The 23,509-nt window shown below is 44.7% G+C and overlaps 1 protein-coding gene across 2 annotated transcripts in view; it reads left to right on the top strand.

Moving 5' to 3' along the window:
• The first annotated feature begins 1,474 nt into the window (after positions 1–1,474).
• The window catches only part of NDP (norrin cystine knot growth factor NDP), a 300,917-nt gene continuing 278,882 nt past the window's right edge, over positions 1,475–23,509 (top strand). Inside the window, exons 1-2 of one of the 2 annotated variants that reach the window (XM_068265598.1) lie at positions 1,475–1,787; positions 2,522–2,637. The gene's annotated coding sequence lies outside the window, so the exon portion shown is untranslated. The remainder of the gene's footprint in view (positions 1,788–2,521; positions 2,638–23,509) is intronic. The other variant, XM_068265599.1, reaches the window with a different exon arrangement.

The raw sequence follows: 23,509 nt of genomic DNA on the forward strand, positions 1-23,509 counted from the left end.
TCCCATGCACGCCTCCAGGACTTCTCAAGAGCTGCTCCAACACTATGGAACTCCCTACCTCCACCCATTAGGGCAGCCCCCTCCTTCAACATCTTTAAGAAAGCCCTCAAAACTCACCTTTTCACTCTGGCCTACTACCCCTCACAAGTGCTCTAAACCCACAGCTGAACTCTGGTCCCCTACCGTTCGTGTCCTTACCTCTCCCTCTAGATTGTAAGCCTTTGGGCAGGGTCCTCCTCCTTTTGTGTCCTACCTGATCATGCACCTCCATTACTGTAAACCCATGCTATGCATCTGAGTGAACCTAACTTGCCTAATCTCCATGCTCAATCCAGTGACTGACTAAGCATTACCTTGTACTCATACTGTGCTGTGTGATCTGGTTTTCTATTATTCCTGTATTGTCATATTGCTGTATGTCACCCCTAACTATTGTCTGTAACCTAAATTAATGTTCAGCGCTGCGTAATATGTTGGCGCTTTATAAATACAATAAATAATAATAATAATAATAATAATAGAGACCCAGCACGGAAGAAACAACCCTGCCCCCCCTGCAAGCGAACAGCACCGGCAGGACCCATGTAATATGTCAATTGTCACAGCAGGAATGGTGGCGGGGCCCCTGACAAGGCCCATGTGGATGTTTAAGTTGGGCCGGCAGTGGTGTGTACCCATCGAGCTGTTATAACTGTGGCTGGTACGGGTTGCGCTGCGGCTCGTTTTTTGGGCGGCCTTTGTCAGGGGACTCCGATGTGTGTTTTTCCTTATTAATGTGTGTGGAAAATTATGTAAAGGAAATTTAACGTGATTTATATGTCAAATAAAAATTGTTGCCTCAATGGTATGGGAATAAAAGCTGTGGCCAATTTTAAAATCCAAACGGTTGTCGCAGTCTTTTATTTACCAAGTCAAAAAGGGGGATCACTGTGTGCCCCCCTATCCAGGTCAAGTCCCAGACTTGGAAGTCCAAATGAAAAGGTGCTTTCCCCTCCTCTTACTTTCCAGCCAGTATGGCATCATATTGTATTTTGTTATATTCTGCAAAGTCTGGTAACATAAAAACATAAAATGTCTTTGATTGTGTGCATAATTAAATATAGATCTTTGATTTATTATGAAGATAAGTTGTACTATGGATACATATAACAGATTAGGAAACAATACAAACTTAAACATATATAGTTTCTTTTAACTATTCTAAACCATTAAAATTAACAAGCAAATGTTTAAATGATTTACTTGGGAACATAAAAACAGATTTACTTGAGAACTTCAAAACTGCATTCCTTTCCAGTTTCTAACAGTCCACATTATGAGGTTTATAAACATGTGAATCTAGTTTGTGGTCATTTCAGCAAATTTTGTTTAGTGATTTCCCAGATAAGGAGAGCTTCAAGTTTCCTTGGTACTCCCCATTTGCTGAGCTGCTGCTTTGCTGCTCTGATTGATATATGACTGCAATGGCTCTTGTGCATTTGACGTTCACTCTACCCCACTCTTGTCTTCTGTACTCGCAGTTCTAAGTTAGGGGTGGGAGGAAGGTTTTGTAGTGAGTGAGTACAGATACAGATGTGTGGGCAGGGATTGGGAAAACTAACGTAGGTTACAATCAATGTTTGTGGAGGACAGGGAAATGCACAGAAAGTCAGAATGGTAGAACTGTGAGGTACTAGGAAGCAGCACGACAGGACAGGAGGAGATCACAGCAGAGAAGGAGAGAGGGACTAGGACCACACTGAGCTCATAAAGCTGGCATTCGGAGAGAAGAAGCTGACGAACAAGAGGTGAATTCTTAAACATAATTCTTGTCTTTGGAAACCAGAAATGTAATATTTAAAGGGCATTTGTTGAGAATCTGTTTACCTAATAAGACTACAACATCTGTTAATTATAACGCATCGTGAGTGACATCCAACCTGCTGTTACATCTCTCGTACAGATAGAGAACGCTCAGCAGAGGAAGACTGCAAGAATTTTAACACTGTCCCTTGTAAAGTTGGAGATGCTTCAGTTCCTTTTTTTCAGCTTTAGGCTTGCAAGGCTTGCAAAACACGCGTGTGAATTTAAATATGCCCTGTCTCTTATTGTTCTGTATGTTTACTGATCTGCACATCATCTGCCTGGGATATCTGGGATGGCTGGAACAATAGGCAAGACTTATTTCAAGCTATGAGTGTCACGCTGCGCGGCACTTCTTTTAATTTAAACAATAATATTTATATTAATGCTAGGGGAGCTTTGTCATGGATTGAAGTGCGCTGGTTATGGATTAGAAAGGATTTAATGCGGGCCATTGATTGGCTGCTGGCTAGGAGGAAATATACAGTGTTTGTGTTGGCAGGACCTCAGAGAAGTATATTTAGTGTAGACTTTGTTACAGAGGCACGACAAATGTGTGAACTAGGCGGCTTGTATGTAAGAGGCAAAGATGCTAAGTTCAAGGTAGTCGGTCTCAGGCAATCAGCAAACGAGCTGAAAGAAATCACGTATCTGAAATTCTTATTTTTCTCTTTCTTAGTGGACTAGCACAGCACTATTTTATAAAAACAACTGGACTACAATTCACCCCACACACCATTGGATTAAGAATGGCGTTAATTCACAAATTTTGGGATAGACATAATTGAAAAAAAGGTAAGAAGCTGATCTATATTTATTATTGCTACTAATACTAAGACACATCTGTGTTTGTGTATAGAGAGCAGTTAAAGCACAAAATGTGCATCAGAAAGTGAAAGTGAATTGAAAAAGTAACACATTTGTGAGAAAGGCTAAACTGCACTAAAGAGCTTGCAATCTAGCTGTCACCCTGAGCAACAAGAGACATAGGAAATACAAAGCTACTTTTGATGTCTGTTGCACACAGGGGGTTATTTGACTCTACAGATTTAATAATATAAGTGTATCTTAATCAGACAGTTTATATTAGGATAGAACAGCTTAAAGATCTCAGAACAGGAGTCAGGATGCTAGTGGATTTCTATCTTTTTTCCCCTCTCTCTCTGTGCTGAAAGGCAAAATGGAACAAATCTGTTGTTTTTTATATTAGATTTGCTTTTTGATAGAGTGCTTTACTGCTTTTTGGTCTCTTTTAGCACTTTATAACTTCCAGGTGGTTCTGGGTCACTGTAAGCTGTTTGGATATTATTTAGTTTATACATTATGCAGTGTAAATTGGTGGCTATATATACACAGTCATTGTTTTAAGCCTGCTGTCCGTTTCATTGTTATGCATTTTCATAGGCTTAACTGTCATCCAAACATTAACAATAGCTTACACAGATTATAATATAATAACCTACATCTTAACAAACAATGTAATTACCAAAATGCTACTATGCATAATAAGAGTTAACATGTATAATTATAATTTTCTGTATTATTACTGACTAGCTGTGATTGATAAATATTGTATTAATATAGTTAATGTCAGTACATGGGTTTCTTAGTTTTAGCTTTATGTTGAGACAGGCAGTTATTTTTGTCAAAATCAATTTTTGCTAACATACTGTCAGCAATACTTCCATTAATATTTTTGCTGGTTATAAATTAAAAAAAACCCTGAAGTATAAACACAATATGTATCAGCTAAGTAATCTAATATATACTGTAGATAAAAATAAAATGTGTCAGTTCGTGTAAGCGTGGCGAGGTTCATTGAATGTCATGCCCCTGTAGAATGCTTTGTAAATAATAATGTTGAATTCATAAAGCCAGACAAAGGAATTAACATTAGGGCACTGGCATGGTTGGTGCTAAATACTTTTGACTTTCCATTGGATGCTTAAATTCTGATGATCCAGAGATAAAAGGGCAGCTGTAGGTAGATTATTCATGCCTCCCTGTGGGTGATCAGTTCTCCTGGATTTTCCACAGTTCTCCAAACGAGTGTTGTCAGAGATTGCTGTCTGATCTGATTCTGATCAGCTGTTATTTCCTTTTTATGTATGTGAGTGTGTGGAACATATTAACATTTCTGTATAAACATGCGCTATGTTTGGAATCCCTCTCATGCCCCACCTCTACTGAGCAGAACAATAAAGAAGGAGGTTATGAGCCTTTACAACAGCTGGTTGTCTGTGCATGCCCGACATTGGACCAGACTTCTAATGGGCAGCACTTCAATCACTTCCACTTTAGCTGCATGCTTAATATGCCTCTCAGGCAGCATTGTTTATTTTCTTTCTCTCCTTTACAAGCTTTAGGGAGGTATTAGCCATGGAATTATTTACATGGCTTTTTTCAATTTAAACATCTATTACTGAACTTTGAAACCATTATTGAAGTTTATAGGTAAGGATTTGGCTAAACAAGGTTATGTCACATGCACACACACATGTGCGCACACATACATGCATGCCATGTGTGCATGCACATACAAGCATACACCAGTGGTGTAGCAATAGGGGTTACAGAGGTAGCGACCGCATCGGGCCCCGAGGGGCCCTCCCTCAAGCACAATATTAGCTCTCTATTGGTCCTGTGCTGGTAATAATCACTTCTATAGATGCTTTAAATAGTAGTAATCATTAACAAACTGTTTCCCATCCCCTTCTTGCTCCTCTGACAGTGTTGTTGTCCTTTGCAGGTTTTGGTGCACTGTATCAATTGTTATGTATAGAGTGCTTGGGGGGCCCCATGTAAAACTTGCACCGGGGCCCACAGCTCCTTAGCTATGCCACTGGCATACACTATACACCCATCTGTATTTTTAAAGTTTGAGAAGTGTTCATTTTGCAGTTCTGTGCTGTAATGCTTATAAGTTCTAGTAATATCAGACTTGGCGTTTGTGCTGGATAAATAGCATGGATTTGCAATATGCAGTGTTACCACTTGGGGGGGGGGGGGCTTCTTTCAGCCCCGCCCCCAGTCTCTGTGTCCCTCAATGCAGCAGCGCAGTCAGCTGGTAGTCAGCTGTTCACTCTGTAATGGTCTACGACTTGGCCGGGTCAGCTTCTTCTGCAGATGGTAGATGCCCACCCGCGCCACTCGTGGTTGCGCTACCATCACCGGGCGCATTCTGTGCAGGTGCACTAGCACTGCAGAGCTGTTCACTCCGTAATAGTCCATAACCCGACAGGGTCAGCTTCTTCTACGCATGCACAGATGCATGCATGCGGTGCTCACACTCCTGTCGCCAGGAGTGTTCTGCACAAGAGCAGCAGCGTTGCACCTGCACAGAATGCTCCCGGTAACGGGAGCGTGATGACGAGTGGCACGTGCGCGTACCGGGTGCATGTGCTGAAGGAGCTGATGCAGCCAGGTCGTGGATAATTACTGAGTGAACAGCTAACTACTTGCCGACTGCGCAGCTGTGCCGAGGGACACAGAGACTAGGAGGGGCTGAAAGAAGCCCCAGATGAGTTTTTTTTTTTTTTTTTTTTTTTTTTTAGCAGCCTCATGTATCCTTCAAGGCATAAAATATATATGAACATTTTATATCATATATTTTGCTTGTGTTCTTTCTAACAATGATGATTAGCTCCATCTATATACCTGTAGTCTGTAATGACAGGAAAGACTGGACTCATGGGGTAACCTGTGGCCTTCTGCTTATAAACTATATATAGTATTGTACAATGCACGAGAGGCAGTAACAACTAACCCATAGGCAACAGCACAGGTACTGTCCATTATTATTATTATATAACCTGCTACCAGGCCTGTATGATGTATGCGTTACATCATGGCAGAATGATATGCACAGCAGGTTTGTGTAGATATTACATATATGAGCTTTGTTTCCTTGCTAAATATTGTTTACTTTCTGGTCTGGTGCAAAGGAGTGGTAAGAAATAGATTTTCTCATTTGCCATTTTTTTTTATCATTAGCAGAATTACAATGGAAAGAAAAGTCATTTTCTTGCTGTTAAAGAGAATTCCCCTGCTCTCTTATGTGCAGCTGTTCAGCAATGGGTTGGATATGCAAGCTACATAGAACTTCAGTTTGCTATAATAATTAGTATAGGGAGGAAAAGGTAATTCTAACCCAACTGAAAATACTAAAACTCTATCCTCCTTTTTAAATATTCTGCTTGTTTGTACTCCATTAGAATCTGCAACCTTTTGGATTCTCGACAGGGCAGTTACCTTATTTTTCAGTGTTGTCAGCAGAAATAAAAGTACATAGCCAAGTATCTGACATTATTAATGAAAAGTGCAGATCCTAATTCAATTCAGATAGCAGGTTATGCACAGAGTTCACAAATACTGTAGTAAGACTTCTGGAAGTAGCTTGATCTGTTTTTGCCATCTGTTGTGAAGTCTTTAATGGGATCTAACAGTTATTAATTTGTAGATGTATATTAGTAGATTTACAGTTGTTAATTTGTAGATGTATATTAGCTTTTATACTTAAATGCATTTAAAATGTCTTAGTTTCAAAGAGTTTTCATTCGTTTTTGGCATAGATAAGCAACAGACATTTGATTGATTTATCCCATGCAGGGTAGGTTGAAAACAAACAAAAAAAAAACAGGAGATATTATATAGAATTTGCCAATTGCAAAACTGAAAACAGTTCGTAAACTCAAAAAAACAACAGAGAAAAAATGAAAAACAAAGATGGAAACTGAATGCAGTCCTCAGTGCATCATAGTAATTGTGAGCAAGTTAGAATGTGCGGAGGGCATAGCTTAGGCTATTGTTTTCAAGACACAGAATCTGTGTATGAAAAAAACTCCTGCATATTTTTCTGGAGTTTAGCAGACAGATGATCTGCTGCCATAACTCCAGCCAATACATCAACAGCATGTTTAGCATATAGATTGGGGTTTTCCAACTTCGAGCCAACCTCTGCCAATGAGGCCACATGTTGGATAAATCTGTGAACCGGGTTTCTTAGGTTTATCACCAAGTAAGAAAACACAAAGGTCAAGTGGGAAGTTGAATGAGGTAACACTTTAGGTTTTATTCCAGCTGTTACACCAATAAAATTGGGCTCAGGGGAACGACCACCATATATGCCATAGGATACCCTTGTTGCCACATCCTCTGTTACAGTTAAAAGCAGTCCCGGATTTACCATAAGGCACTGTAGGCACATGCCTACAGGTGCCTGATGATAGAAAGGTGGCTCACTCTGCTCCTCAAGTGCGTTCCACCCTCCTTCCCTATGCAATTTAATACTGAGGGTACTTCTGGCCACTTAATAGTAAGGGGCACCTGTAGCTGTCTATGACGGGCAAGGAAGGTAAGAGAAAAGTAACAGGTGGGCGAGCCAGCACACTTGCAGTGCGTTTTGGCGGGGGTTTACAGGCTCATGGAGGGTGAAGTCTAGGGTGCCATTTGTGCCTATAGGCTCCTGTGATGTAAATCTGGGCCTGGTTAAAAGAGTTTAACATTTTGGAGATTATTAAGCAATAAGCATTAGTTCAGACTTATTGATGTTGAGTTTAAAGGACACTGGAACTGAGAAACCAGGTGCCTGGTATCCTGGTCAGGGGCGTAACAATAGCCCCTGCAAGGGATGCAGGCGCAGGGGGGCCACGGGGGGTGAAGTCTGGTAGGGGGCCTGACCAGGGCCGATTTCAAGGGCAGAAGGCGGGCACAGCGCAGGAAGGGGTGGAGGGTGGTAAGTGGGCACACAGCGGCTGGGAGGGGGCCCAATTTCCCCACCAGTTGCGAGAAGGGGGGCCCCATTCAAGGTTTTGCAGGTGGGAGGCAGTGATTTCTAGTTGATCCTGGTTGATCTGATTGGATGAAGTAGTGTCTGAATAATACACCTTAAACAAGCATGTGGCTAATTCAGTCAGACTTCAGTTAGAAACATCTGATCTGCATATAGGTGTCAAGAGGTGCCCAGATGTAGATAAGTTAAAAACAGTAAAAACAAAAAAGGTGACGTAGCTTACCTCAGTAATGACAGTCTCATGACACAAAAAGGTTTATTTAGCACAAAGACTGCATTTTACAGGTCTCTGCCCACTTCCTCAGATCACTACAAGTGCCAAGCAAGTACATAGCCAAAAGCAGTGAGCACAGAGAGGCACTCAATGCTTTTGGCTGTTTACTTGCTTTGCACTTGTTTTGGCCTGCAGAAGCGGGCATATACCCGTGAAATGTATTGTGTGTGCTAAATAAACTGCTTTGTCTCATGAGACTGTTGTTACTGAGGTAAGCCACCTCACCTCACCCAAGTTTTTACTGTTTAACACTCAGTTTTATTTACATTTGGGTGCCTCTTTACACCTTTGTGCACTTATAACCACGACCCCACTAAAGTTGGAGATGTCCTTCCTGGTCTCACGTGGTGAACACCATTGTGAAAGCCAGTTATTTTCACCAAAAAAAGCAACCGCACCTAGTCCAGGTTGGACAACCCAAGTGCAGTCGGGTTAATTGTCTCCACCTGCTTCAAGTGGTTAGTTGCCCATGCTGCAACCATAAAGTAATGTGTGATAGACCATAAGAGAAAAGCACACACTGTAATGTGGTAATGAAGGGGCACAGACCAATAGGAGAAGTCTCACCTATGGAGCAGCTATCCTTGATGGGCAGAACCACAATGTCCTGGTCCTGGATTATTTGAAAACCCTGTACCAGGTACACCAAAAACAGACTCCCTACATCCCCTCTGGTGTGCATGCACTCACTCTCTTCTCAGCTATACTATTGCTCTACAGGAAGCTGCACCTGTCAAACCTCTAAGGACTCTTAAGGGGCCCATACACCTAACGATTTTCCTGCCGATATACAGCAGATTCGATCACTGTGATCGAATCTGCTGTGGAATCGTTGTGCAAACGTCGACCGAACGATCGATTTCTGACCAAAATTGATCGTTCCTGTTGATTCCCGTCGTTCCTGTCCATGTGGAATATTTTGCTCGATCGCCAGTGGGTCGGGAGTGCGTTGATAGCGGCGTACGAATGTCCGACGACCGACGCAATACAGCGCTAATACATTACCTGTTCCGCCGCTGCGTGTCCCCACTGCCACCATTGCTCCTTCTCCGCTAGGCTCCAGGAAGTGCCCGCGGGGACGAGTGGGAAATGATCCACGTGCCCGCGCGGACGAGCGGGGACGCGCCGGCATTAAGCCAGTGGCTCGATTCCAGCGCAGAATTGCACCGTGTATGCCCAGCATTACACACCATACAATATTCTGTAAGATTTTTCTGTTAGATTTTCTGTTAGATTATGATCTGCAAAGTACTGTTAGAGACTGGTCATTATCTCTGGTGCATTGTCTTCTGATTATCTCCTGCTGAGTAGAACAATGCCTAATTGCTAGGCAGATAGATGGTTAGTTAGATAATTTCCAACATGTTGGAAATTATCTATCTGGCAGGTAAATCTAATGCTGGGCATACACGGCCCAGATTCTTCTTTTCTATGTCCATTGCACCCGGTTGTGCCCGTCTTCCACCATCTCCCGAAGATTCATAAACCGGACGTTCCCCCACGGGGCCGGCCAATTGTGGCCGGAATTGGCTCCATGGGGGAGCGCCTGGGTGAATGGGTCGATGCACATCTGCAGCCCCTTGTTACCAGACTTCCGGGCTACCTGCAGGATACCCGTCACATTCTCTCAAGCTTCAATGGTTTTACCTGGGAGGACGGGTTCCTGTGGGTGACTATGGACGTCACGTCACTTTATTCTTCCATTCCACACAATCTAGCCCTGGAGGCTCTAAATTTTCACCTTTGTAAATATTCCTCCTTTGATGTGTCCCTACAGGTCTTTCTCGGGGGGGCGGTGGAGTACCTCCTCACGCACAATTATTTTATGTTTGATTCGGGGTTTTTTCTCCAGAGATGCGGAGCTTCTATGGGGGCAAAATTTCCCCCCTCCCTTGCGAACCTCTATATGGGGTGGTGGGAGGAGCTCTGCATCTTTGGAGATGATAACCCCTATGCCTCCCATATAATATGGTATGGGAGGTTTATAGATGATCTACTTTTGGTGTGGGGAGGTCCCCCTGCCCTCCTCGGGGAATTCCTGCTTTATGTCAATAATAATGACCTTAATCTTAAATTCACCATGAATTCAGATTCGGTCAAAATTGACTATTTGGATCTTACCCTTGTAGGGGACCCTTCATTACATTCAGTCACCACTCGCACTTTTCGGAAACCCACAGCGGGTAATTCCATTCTGCTTGCTAATTCGTGTCACCCCAGACATACCATCAATGCCATTCCTACGGGGGAATTTATCAGGGCCGTGCGAAACTGTTCAGATCCGAGTGATCTTGAGCAGGAGTGCAATTTGGTGGAGACTAGACTCAAACAAAGAGGCTATACTAGAAGACAGCTAGTTGTGGGGCGCCAGAAGAGTGCAAGTAGATTGCGCTCAGATTTACTAAATAGCAGGGTGGGGAGCGAGACAGGAGATGATCGGGTTACCTTTGTTACCGGTTACAGTCTTGAATTTAAAAAAAATTACAAATATTATTAAAAAATACATCCCTGTGCTGCACCCAGACACAAAACTAAAAACAATTCTTGAAAGGGGGTGTCGTTTCTCTGCCAGGAGGGCCCGCACTTTGGGGTCCATCCTTTCACCCAGCCTTTTTAAGTCTCCCTCCTCTCCCTGCATCCCCACATGGCTGGCTACAGTGGGTTCTTATCCCTGTGGGTTCTCCACATGCAAATATTGTCAGCATCACAAAAGAGGCAATTCAGTACTCTCTTTTGTACACAACAAAAGTTTCCCTATTAAGCAGTATGTGAACTGCAACACTAAATATACGGTTTACGTTATTTCCTGTTTGACATGTTGCATACAATACGTGGGTTGCACCACTCGTCATCTTAGAGCCCGCATAGCGGAACACTACTGTGGTACCAACTGGAACACGTTTCGCAAATCCGCTGTCTCTAAACATTTTGAAACAGTACATGAGGGGGATTTGTCCTCCTTCGTTTTCCAGGGGGTGGAGCGGGTAGTTTGTCCAGCCAGGGGAGGTGATTTGTATAGATTGCTTTTGAAACGTGAAGCATTTTGGATCCATAGATTGGGCACCCGTACACCTTAGGGTCTTAACAAAAGATGGGATCTGTGTTTAGTATATGCTTACTGAAATTTACTCCTTCCCTTTTTTGATTATATGTATTGTATTTTGTTAACAATCTATCTGAATTGCCATTGCTTGTTTTCTCTTTCTCTCCTTGTGTATATTCAACTCTGTAGCTTCTCAGTGGTAATGTTTTTTACATTTTATATGGCATTTCTAATGTTATTATTATATTTTCATATTGCATTTTGTGGGGATGTATATCTCTTTAAGAGGCAGTTTGTGTGCTCCCGGGGGTGGAGTTTTCTTTCCCCTGGTCCCATATAAACTTCCTCTTGCACTGGTTCACTTTGACTACGACTAAGGGCAGATGGTAGGCCCGATACGCGTTAGTTGATCCTGTGATTTTATTGTACTGTCTGTGGATTTTCGAATAAACTTTCTAGCCCTTTTACCTCAACCAACTCTGGTTTGCGGATCCTCCTTTGTACATTGTAGTGTTTTTTTTATAGTCCTAATACTCCCTATACTGATCACATCGCATTTCAGTAAACATTGTGTACATTATGTGAAGAATGCTACTGTAGTGACATGCTGGTATCACAAAACACAGCTAAATCAGTAATGAAATTATACTGTATTATAAATCAAAAACTCATTTTAAGATTTTCTAACCACATAAGTACACTACTAATGGCCTGCTTACACTTCACTTCACTGCTGATATATGTACAGTGGTCACATGATCAATAGTTTCTATTCATTTTCTTTCCTGTGTCACGCTGCTTTGAACAACCTCTGCTGTGAATGAGAGTATGATATGCATAGGGGAAGTCCAGACAGAAGATGCAAGGGGGTAGAACTGAGTGTAGTATGCTACTCTTCACCTTTCTATATGTGAACAGGTTCTAACACTGTAATCCTGGATGGAACTCTGTGTAGATATCACTACAGAATGCCTACTTAACCTCATTGTAATGTCAGTCCTGGAAATCTAAAGCTGTTCTCAGGCAACAAAGGCCAAGGACACACTAGGCCAGGTATGTCAAACCGGTCCTACGAGGCAGGGGCGTAGGAATAGGCCCTGCAGCTCCTGCGCCCGTGGGGGGGCCCGGCCCCCCCTGGGGCCCGCTCGGGGCCGTTTTGTGGGTGCTGGAGGGGTGGCAGCATGAGTGGAAAGCCTTGCCCACAGTCGGCGGGGAGAGGGGTAGTTCCCCCCTCTCCCTCACCTCGGGGCTCTCCCCTCTGCGCTCCCCTCCAGCTCGTAAGTGTCTGTGGGGCTGTGGTGGGCAGCGAGCGGCGGGCAGATACATACCTGCTTCCGTGCGTTCCATCGGAGACTTCTCCCTCTAGCGGCTGACGTCACTTCCGGAAGTGACGTCAGCCGCTAGAGGGAGAAGTCTCCGATGGAACGCACGGAAGCAGGTATGTATCTGCCCGCTGCTCGCTGCCCACCACAGCCCCACAGACACTTACGAGCTGGAGCACCACAGAAAATCTGCAGGGGGGCCCGGTGGGGCCTAGTTACGCCCCTGCTACGAGGGCCGAGATCCTCACACATTTTTGATACAGCTCAAATGAATTGATGGGTCTGAATCAGGAAAGGTGCGATCAATCAGGTAGAACACATTCCTTTCTTTCTCAGTCCATCCTAAACACTGGCATGGATCTGGCCCTCCAGGCCTGGAGTTCGACACCTGTACACTAGGCTATAGACTTAAAGCAAATCTTCTTCTTCTTTTACACTCCAAATCACAATTCCAATTTGCGATTTCAATTTGAAATTTCCGATTTTCGATTTTCACTAGTTGCTAGAAACACAAAAGAAGAAAAACGCAGAAAAAATGCAGAATGCAGGACTTTTTTAATCGCATTAGAAATCAAAATCGCATGTAAAATCGAATCAAAATCACATATAGTGTAAAAGAGCCCTCAAACTGGAGCAGAGGTAATAGATAAACCTTAAACATCATCCTGGTCTGGTTCTCAGTATTTTCTACACCAGTCACAATCTGCACTCCTTGCAATTCTTATGCACTGTACATGTTGCATTGCCAAAGAGACTTACGTAACATTGTCAACAATGGCCTGTTGCAAGTTTTACAACTTTGCGAACAGCTGCTTCTTCAGAGCCAGAACATTGAAATTTTAGGACCTGTGACAACAGGCATCCAAAAACCTAATATGTAGTCTAGTGTACAGTACAATAATTTTTTGTTATGTGTCAAGCATCTTTTGTAACTGGTCAAATCATATATTAGTGTATATCTATAACCAGCAGCAGTCACTAGAATTATGTTTGACAATTAAGTTGTTTGTATGAATAGAGATCAGATATCTGTAAGTTATCAGAGCACATATGGCTGAAAAATGTTCTATGGATATACAGTAGCTGGTGTAGCTGAAGTGAGCACCCTATATCAATGTTGATATCACAAAGAGGGTGCTTACTTCAGCTACACCAGCTATATCCATAGAACACTCTGCAGCTGTATTTGTTCTGATAACCTCCAGATAGCTGACCTCTATTCAGACAAGAATAGGCATTGGCCATGAACTAAAGTGAACCTCCAGACTAAAAATCTACTCAGCAGCACTGAAAAGGCTTGGTGTATCTTTAACAGTTTCACAGCATCAGAACTTTGTTTTTCTTACCCAAGCCTCATTTTTAGCTGCACAGAAGCTAAGCTCTGCCTCATCAAAGAAATCTGCCCAGGCATTTTTCCCCTGATGTTGTGCAAAGCATGATGGGATTTCTGATTTTGTTGTTCTGGTTGCCTAGTAGGCACAGCTGGGAGGGGTCATCAGGACACAGGACAGTTGGAACTGTGTCTCATGCTCCCTGTCACCTCCTTTCAACCAAAAATCCATACCTACACTTTCAACCAAAAAAATGGCTGCCCCCATGAAATCACAAACATTTGCCTGATCTTTTTAAACAGGGTGGGTAAGAGATTATAGTACCGATCTATTTTAATTAACATAACTAATGTAACTTAATGAAAGTATGTTTGTTTAGGCTGAAGTTCCTCTTTAAGTAAGTATGTATGTATGCAGGATAATGTTAGTAGTGGGTGGGCTGGTGGCTATTTTTTAACAGATTATTTTATTTTATTTACGAAAGTTTATTTATTTGAAAGCGCAAGGGACTTCAAAGCTTCCCTGAGCTACCCTTTATGCCAGGCCTAAACTTAAAGTGTACCTGAGATTTTGATTTTCTATGTAGCCGCCTGTGTGCATGCCCCAATCGGCAACCCCCAACCAGGGAGCAATCCGCTTAGGATCTACTCACCCACAGCAATGCCGATCCCATTGTTCGCCCTGCCCCCCATTCATTGCCTCTTGTCCCCCCCACCCCCCTACTTAGAAACACAGTGTGTCTTCAGCTACACAGCTGACATGCAAATGTGCAGCATGGCCCAGCGATGTCACCCAAGGTGATCAGGTCCTGATCCAAAACGGACAACATGGGCTGAGTGTGTGTAAACAGCGGGGCAGTTTCTAGGGTGAATTGCACCCAGGGCGAGGGTGTAAAATTTTTACAGTTGTCTAAGAGCTTTGGTGTCTTTATGGTGATATCCTGGGAGATGTGGTGCATCAGTGGAGGGTATGCTAGGTGCTGTGGTGCTTCAATGGGGGTTGTGCTGGGTGAAGTTGAGTACTGCCGCCTGCTGCCTTACTCTGCCTAGGGGACATACAGTGCAGCTCAGAAATGTGCCATGATCTTTGGGGCTAGCAACGCCGCTGGTGACTTCAGTATAGCTTAGATAGGTAGGTGCCCGCAGTATAGGTTTAGATAGGTAGGTGCCCCCAGTATAGATTAGATGGGTAGGTTCCCACAGTATGGGTTAGATAGGTAGGTGCCCCGAGTATAGGTTAGATAGGTAGGTGCCCCCAGTATAGGATAGATAGGTGCCCCCAGTATAGGTTAGATAGGTGGGTGCTCTCATTATAGGTTAGATAGGTAGGTGCCTGCTATATAGGTTAGATAGGTAGGTGCCCGCAGTACAGGTTAGATAGGTAGGTTCCCCCACTATAGGTCAGATAGCTAGGTGCCTGCAGTATGGGTTAGATAGGTAGGTGCCTTCAGTATAGGTTAGATAGGTAGGCGCCCAGCAGCTGTGCAGGTATAGCCTAGTTATAACTCACCTTCCGCCGCCGATCCCCTGCAGCCTCTATCTCCATCCTGTCCCAGCATCTTTCGCATTGGTAACAGCGCCCCCCCCCCCCCCCCTGTGATGACATACGGTCACGTCATCACAAGGGTCGCTGTTACCAACATGACAGACACCTGGGAGAAGAAGGAGATAGAGGCTGTGGGGGATCGGCGGCATAAGGTGAATTGTAACAGCTATGCCTGCTCCCCCGTCGCTGTGCCCCCCCCCCCCCTCCTGCCGCTCAATCCAGCTCCCCGGGCGATTGCACTATTCGCACGCCCATAGAAACAGGGCTGGTAAACAGCCTAACTCATTCAATCCTAATCAGTGAAATTCCTAAACATTTTATAGGTACAGGTAGTCTGCTAAATTCAGCCGACAGTGTAGCTAATTGACAGGAGCGTAGCAATAGGGGTTGCAGAGGTTGCGATCCGCATCGGGGCCCTTCTCGCTCCTCTGACATTGTGGTTGTCCTTGGCAGGTTTTGGTGCTCCGTATCAATTGTTATGTATAGAGTGCTTGGGGGGCCCCAATGTAAAACGTGCATCGGGGCCCACAGCTCCTTCACTACGCCAATGCTAATTGAATCTATTATGCAGATGTCAAATAGTTTTAATGCTTGCCTAAAGGTGTGAACTCACTACTAAATATTTACAGTATACAAGCATGGTAATGCAGCATTGTCTTGAAGGCTATTTTTAGGAATAGTTGTTCCAGTTTGTCGTACATGATCTCACTCATGTTGTGAACCAGTTTGCTTCTCTATTGAAAATGTTACTCCATATGGCGCACCATATCATGTGGGTTAATAGTAATTAACTCATTACTTTTGGCTAGTTTGTTTCACTTTTCAGTTACTTCTCTATAGGACAGTACATGCCAAGCAGCAAAAATGTGTATGCATATCTGTAAAGAGATTACACCTACCAGGGTGTTTCTAGGTTCCTGTGAGATCCGAGGCATCCCTGGGCACCAAGAGGGAAGGATTGTGCGGCACAGTATGCTATGCGCGCCATGGCAAAAAATGGGCATTGTCATACCACGGAAAGTGGGTGTGGTCATAGGTGGGGCCAAATGTACATGAACATAGCAGTGGCATAACTTAAGTAGATGTGCAGAGTAAGTGCACAGGTCAAGGCCCACAACTCACCGGAGTGCACCAGTCCAACGCTCAGATAAAAACAGCGGCTGGGCACATCCAGGATAAAGCGCCCATTTATTGATTCATTTAAAATGCAATTCCATCATTCACAGGCAAAAAACAGGAAAGGGAGGGAGGACAAGACACTTTCAGTCAACAGCTGTTTTGTACCCTCTAATGAGGTGCTTCATCAGGACAACCGAGGCCCCCCAAAACCCCCCTCTTAAATAGATTAAGAGGGAAAGAGAGAAAGAGGGAATGATTGTGCGGCGCGGTGTACTTTGCTATGCAAAAAATGGGCATGGTCATACCACAGAAAGTGGGTGTGGTCATAGGTGGGGCCAAATGTACATGAACATAGCAGTGGCGTAACTTAACTATATTCAATAGGCAGTATTTCACATAAATAAGCCCCTCACCTGGCTTCTGTCTTGTCTTCAGCAGGCTGGCCTGTGTGCTGTACTCGGCTGGCAGTTATGCTGGGCTGCCTGGCTGGTGGCTATGCTGTGCTATGCTGTGCTGGCCTGGCTGGTGGTGATGCTGTGCTGGCATTGCTGGCAGTGATGCTGTGCTGGCCTGGCTGACGGTGATGCTGTGCCAGCTTGGCTGGTGGTGATGTTGAGACGGCCTGACTTTGCTAGGTGACTTGCTGGGCTATTTGCTGGGAGCATTTTGGGGGGCTTTGCTGGACTGGGGGCTTTACTAGGCTTTGCTTGGCTGTACGCTTTGCTGAGCTGCAGGGGCGGCGCCAGGGGGGTGCAAGGGGGTGCTCGAGCACCCCCTAGAATTGTCCAAGCACCCCCAAAGCACCCCCTGGAGTGAACTGACTTCAGGCGTCTAAAAGACGCCAAGTCAGTTCACACAGCGGCAGCACGGAGCAGCAGGCAGGGCTACGGTAAGATGGCCGCCCGGAGCCCTGTTCTGCAGACTTCGAGTCTGCAGTGCATGGCTTCGGGCGGCCATTTTCCCGTAGCCCTGCTCTCTGCATGCAGGCAGGAAGTCTCGTCGTGACGTCGGGAAGGAAGAGGATCGTGGGCGCGCGGGCGCTGCGCGCCACAATGAGGTCGGGACTCGGGACAGGAGGTCGGGAAAGAAGGTCTTCTGGCTGTAGGTGAGTAAATGGGTTTTTCTTTTCTTTTTCAGGTGATGCTGATTGTGCATATTGGGGTCATATCTGCTACGGATTGTGCATATTGGGGTCATATCTGCTACGGATTGTGCATATTGGGGTCATATCTGCTACGGATTGTGCATATTGGGGTCATATCTGCTACGGATTGTGCATATTGGGGTCATTTCTGCTACCGATTGTGCATATTGGGGTCATTTCTGCTACCGATTGTGCATATTGGGGTCATTTCTGCTACCGATTGTGCATATTGGGGTCATTTCTGCTACCGATTGTGCATATTGGGGTCATATCTGCTACGGATTGTGCATATTGGGGTCATATCTGCTACCGATTGTGCATATTGGGGTCATATCTGCTACCGATTGTGCATATTGGGGTCATATCTGCTACCGATTGTGCATATTGGGGTCATATCTGCTACCGATTGTGCATATTGGGGTCATATCTGCTACCGATTGTGCATATTGGGGTCATATCTGCTACCGATTGTGCATATTGGGGCCATATCTGCCACCGATTGTGCATATTGGGACCATATCTGCCACCGATTGTGCATATTGGGACCATATCTGCCACCGATTGTGCATATTGGGACCATATCTGCTACCGATTGTGCATATTGGGACCATATCTGCTACCGATTGTGCATATTGGGGTCATATCTGCTACCGATTGTGCATATTGGGGTCATATCTGCTACCGATTGTGCATATTGGGACCATATCTGCCACCGATTGTGCATATTGGGACCATATCTGCCACCGATTGTGCATATTGGGACCATATCTGCCACCGATTGTGCATATTGGGACCATATCTGCTACCGATTGTGCATATTGGGACCATATCTGCTACCGATTGTGCATATTGGGACCATATCTGCTACCGATTGTGCATATTGGGACCATATCTGCTACCGATTGTGCATATTGGGACCATATCTGCTACCGATTGTGCATATTGGGACCATATCTGCTACCGATTGTGCATATTGGGACCATATCTGCTACCGATTGTGCATATTGGGGCCATATCTGCTACCGATTGTGCATATTGGGGCCATATCTGCTACCGATTGTGCATAATGGGGTCATATCTGCTACCGATTGTGCATATTGGGGTCATATCTGCTACCGATTGTGCATATTGGGGTCATATCTGCTACCGATTGTGCATATTGGAGCCATATCTGATAACGATTGTGCATATTGGGGTCATTGGACGTGTTTTTTGTTAAAATCTGCTCACATTACGTGTATTTTCTTGAGAAAACCTGCACAATTATGTGAATTTTCTGGGAAAAAAGTCACCAAAACTTGGGCCCTCTGTCTTTGCGTTGCACTTTTAAAGGGAACCCGAGGTGAGAATAATATTGAGGCTGCCATATTTATCTCCCTTTAAGCAATACCAGTTGCCTGGCTGCCGTGCTGGTCCTCTGCCTCTTATTCTTTCAACCATAGACCCTGAACAAGCATGCAGCAGGTCAGGGGTTTCTGACAATATTGTCAGAACTGACAAGATTAGCTGCATGGCTTGTTTCTGGTGTAATTCAGTTCACTACTACAGCCAAATAGATCAGCAGGGCTGCCAGGCAACTAGTATTGTTTAAAAGGAAATAAATATGGCAGCCACCATATCACTCTCACCCTGGGTTCACTTTAAATTACAGTTAGCCCCGCCCTCATCCGGTCATGACCACGCCCATTTTTTCGCCGCCGCAGGTTGTAGCCACACCCATTTTTTGCCGCGGCGCGCTTTGCGCGCCGCAGGTCGTCAGCTCCCCCGGAAATTGGTCCAGCACCTGCATAGCACCCCCTAAAAAAATTTCCTGGAGCCGCCACTGCTGAGCTGGGGGCTGTGCTTTGCTGGGCTGGGGCCCTGGGGCTTTGCTTGGCTGTAGATAGGTAGGTGCCCCCAGTATAGGTTAGATAGGTAGGTGCCTCCAGTATAGGTTAGATAGGTAGGTTCCCCCAGTATAGGTTACATAGGTAGGTGCCTCCAGTGTAGGTAAGATAGGTAGGTTCCCCCAGTATAAGTTAGATAGGTAGGTGTCTCCAGTGTAGGTTATATAGGTAGGTTCCCCCAGTATAGGTTAGATAGGTAGATGCCCCCAGTGTAGGTTAGATAGGTAAGTTCCCCCATAGGTAGGTGCCTCTAGTGTAGGTTAGATAGGTAGGTTCCCCCCATAGGTAGGTGCCTCCAGTATAGGTTAGATAGTAGGTTCCCCCAGTATGGGTTAGATAGGTAGGTGACTCCAGTGTAGGTTAGATAGGTAGGTGCCCCCAGTATAGGTTAGATACGTAGGCTCCCCCAGTATAGGTTAGATAGGTGACTCCAGTGTAGGTTAGATAGGTAGGCTCCCCCAGTATAAGTTAGATAGGTAGGTGCCCCTAGTATAGGTTAGACAGGTAGATGCCCCCAGTATAGGTTAGATAGGTAGGTTCCCCCAGTATAGGTTAGATAGGTAGGTAACTCCAGTGTAGGTTAAAAATTAAGTGTATTGGATTTACAGAAAGTGCGCAATAATTCTTTAACCTTCCTGGCGGTAAGCCTGAGCTGAGCTCGGGCTATGCCGTGCAGGAGGCTAGCTCAGCTTCTGGTGGGGCAATTCGCCCCATTTAAAGTGCTGTGCGTGCAGCTAGCACGCAGCGGTGGAACAGGCCCCCCCTGCCAGAACCCTGTGCTGCCCGGACCAATGAGTTCCAGGCAGCGCTATGGGCTGGATCGGAGGTGTCTGACGTCAGGACGTCAGCTGACGTCCATGACGTCATTCCGATCGTCGCCATGGCGACAGGAGAAGTCAAACAGGGGAACGCGTTATATACGCGTTCCCCTGTTTGCTATTGATGCCGGCGACGATCGCACTAGAGGGACACATGCGCCCTCTAGTGGTGTTTCATGTAGCTACTACTCTGCTAGCTTTACATGAAACAATTTTTTTTTTTAAACGGATTTCTGCCTATTTGGCAGAAAAAATCAGCCGCCAGGAGGGTTAAACAGAAATAGGCAGGTGCATAAATTTGGGCACCACAAAAAAGAAATGAAATCAGTATTTAGTAGATCCTCCTTTTGCAGAAATTACAGCCTCTAAATGCTTCCTGTAGGTTCCAATGAGAGTCTGGATTCTGGTTGAAGGCATTTTGGACCATTCCTCTTTACAAAACATCTCTGGTTCATTCAGGTTTGATGGCTTCCGAGCATGGACAGCTCTCTTTAACTCACCACAGATTTTCAATTATATTCAGGTCTGGGGACTGAGATGGCCATTCCAGAACATTGTACTTGTTCATCTGCATGAATGCCTTAGTGGATTTTGAGCAGTGTTTAGGGTTGTTGTCTTATTGAAAGATCCAGCCCCGGCGCAGCTTCAGCTTTGTCACTGATTCCTGGACATTGGTCTCCAGAATCTGCTGAAAATGAGTGGAATTCATGCGTCCCTCAACTCTGACAAGATTCCCAGTTCCTGCACTGGCCACACAGTCCAGTAGCACGATGGAACCACCACCATATTTTACTGTAGGTAGCAGGTGTTTTTCTTGGAATGCTGTGTTCTTTTTCCTCCTTGCATAACGCCCCTTGTTATGCCCAAATAACTCAATTTTAGTTTCATCAGTCCACAGCACCTTATTCCAAAATGAAGCTAGCTTGTCCAAATATGCTTTAGCATACCTTAAGCATCTCGGTTTTTGCTGTGGGTGGAGAACAGGCTTCCTCTGCATCACTCTCGCATACAGCATCTCCTTGTGTAAAGTGCACCAAATGGTTGAATGATGCTCAGTGACCCGATCTGCAGCAAGATGATGTTGTAGGTCTTTGGTGCTGGTCTGTGGGTTGACTCTGACTGTTCTCACTATTCGTCACTTCTGTCTATACGAGATTTTTCTTGGTCTGCCACTTCGAGCCTTAACTTGAACTGAACCTGTGGTCTTCCATTACCTAAATATGTTCCTAACTGTGGAAACAGACGTTGAAATCTCTGAGACAGCTTTCTGTATCCTTCCCCTAAACCATGATGGTAAACAAACTTTGTCTTCATGTCATTTGAGAGTTATGTTGAGACCTCCATGTTGCTACCCTTCAGAGAAAATTAAAAGAGGAGGGAAACTCACAATTGACCCCCTTAAATACTCTTTCTCATAATAGGATTCACCTGTGTATGTAGGTCAGGAGTCGCTGAGCTTACCAAGCCAATTTGAGTTCCAATAATTGGTTCTAATGGTTTTGGAATTAATAAAATGACAACAGTGCCCAAATTTATGCACCTACCTAATTTTATTTAAACAATTATTGCGCACTTTTAAAAAATCCAATAAACTTCATTTCATTTTTTAAATATCACTGTGTGTGTGTCTCCTATCTATATATATAATAGAGTAAGTGCCTCAACCTTCAAGCAAGAAGAAGAAGTAGCGCCCTGCCCCCAGGGCCGGTCTAAGCAAAAAGAAGGGGCTGGTCCAAGCAAGAAGAAAAAGTAGTGTCATATCAAACCAAGGGCAAAGAGGGATAATTTGCATATTTAGTAGCAGTGCATTGTGGGTAACCACAAATGTTCACTTATAGCGGAATTATTGCAGATTTGCTTCTGTTATAAGAAGGAAAATTACACCAAGCTTTGCTTTTTTTAGTAGGAGGGATTTTTGGTCTCTTTTATTCTCCTATACATTCTTAGTAGTTTGAGTCACCCTGAGCTGCTTGGTTACTCTGTTGTACTGGTCCAAGCCCTATCTCATGTAGCCTTATCAATCCCTGCTATGTACTGATGAGGCACAAATGTCTGAAATAAACTGTCACATGTGGGTTTGATATGACTGTGTAAAACTTAAAGTGAACCTAAAGTCAAGGGAAAAAAATGAGATATACTCACCTGGGGCTTCCTTCAGCCTCCTGCAGCCGATCGGTGCCCTCGCAACTCCGCTCCGATGGTCCAGGACCCGCTGGTGAACACTTCTGGTTTGGCCCTCACCGGCCGACAGACATGGGAACGCGAGTGATTCTTCGCGTTCCCAGCCTGTATATTGCCCCCTATGCATTCACTTTAAAGCTATAGGCTTGCTTGACTTACCAAGGGTGAAAAGGAATAATTTGCATATTTAGTAGCGGTGCATTGTGGGTAATCACAAATGCTCACTTGTAGCTGAATTATTGCAGATTTTCTTCTGTTTTAAGAAGGTAAATTACACCAAGCTTTGATTTTTTTTTTAGTAGAAGGTCTTTTTGGTCCCTTTTATCCCCCTATACATTCCGAGTGGTTTGGGTCACCCTGAGCTGCTTGGTTACTCTGTTGTACTGGTCCAAGCCCTATCTCATACAGCCATATCAATCCCTGCCATGTAGTGATGAGCACCAAAAGTCTGAAACAGGCTGCCTACATGTGGGTTTGATATGACTGTGTAAAATTTAAAGCTATATGCTTGCTATACACCAGCGGCTCTGGATGCTTGCTTGGCTTACCAAGGGGGAAAAGGGGTAATTTGCATATTTAGTAGCAGTGCATTGTGGGTAACCACAAATGTTCACTTATAGCTGAATTATTGCAGATTTCCTTCTGTTTTAAAAAGGCAAATTACACCAATACAGTGTGCGGCATTGCAGGAAGTGACGACAGTGGAACGCAAGATGGAACACGGAAGAGGTGAGTCATCCCCGGCCGCTTCCTCTTACTTATAGTGTCGGCTGCTACTGTGCTTAAGCAGGAGGGGGAGTGCACATGGGGGACTCAGTTAAGGGGGGGGGGTCCAACCCCCCTCCCCGCCGCTGTGCCCAAATCCCCCTTTCCTGCCCTCTACCCTCTTATGCGGCGTATGCTGCGCCGCGGGTCGGCTAGTATGATATATTTAACTGACATTTTTTTATCGTAACAACCAAAGATTTATACAGGAAAATCATGACGATTAACAAGGTTGCCCAAACAATCGCATCCCACTATTAAAGATACTCAATGAGACTTTGGCCTTCCTATAGTTAAACACCACTATAAAGCAGTTGTTAGTGCAGATGGGTTTATAGAAGACGGCCCCAGCTGCAAACAAAAAGGTGGAGATAGAATCACAACTAACAGTCCTCTGTCACTAGCTCATATTGCCGGGGCTCCAGCTGGAACACCCTATCCTGAAAGC

Source organism: Hyperolius riggenbachi, chromosome 2 (assembly GCF_040937935.1).
Source record: "Hyperolius riggenbachi isolate aHypRig1 chromosome 2, aHypRig1.pri, whole genome shotgun sequence".
NCBI classification, from domain to species: Eukaryota; Metazoa; Chordata; class Amphibia; order Anura; family Hyperoliidae; genus Hyperolius; species Hyperolius riggenbachi.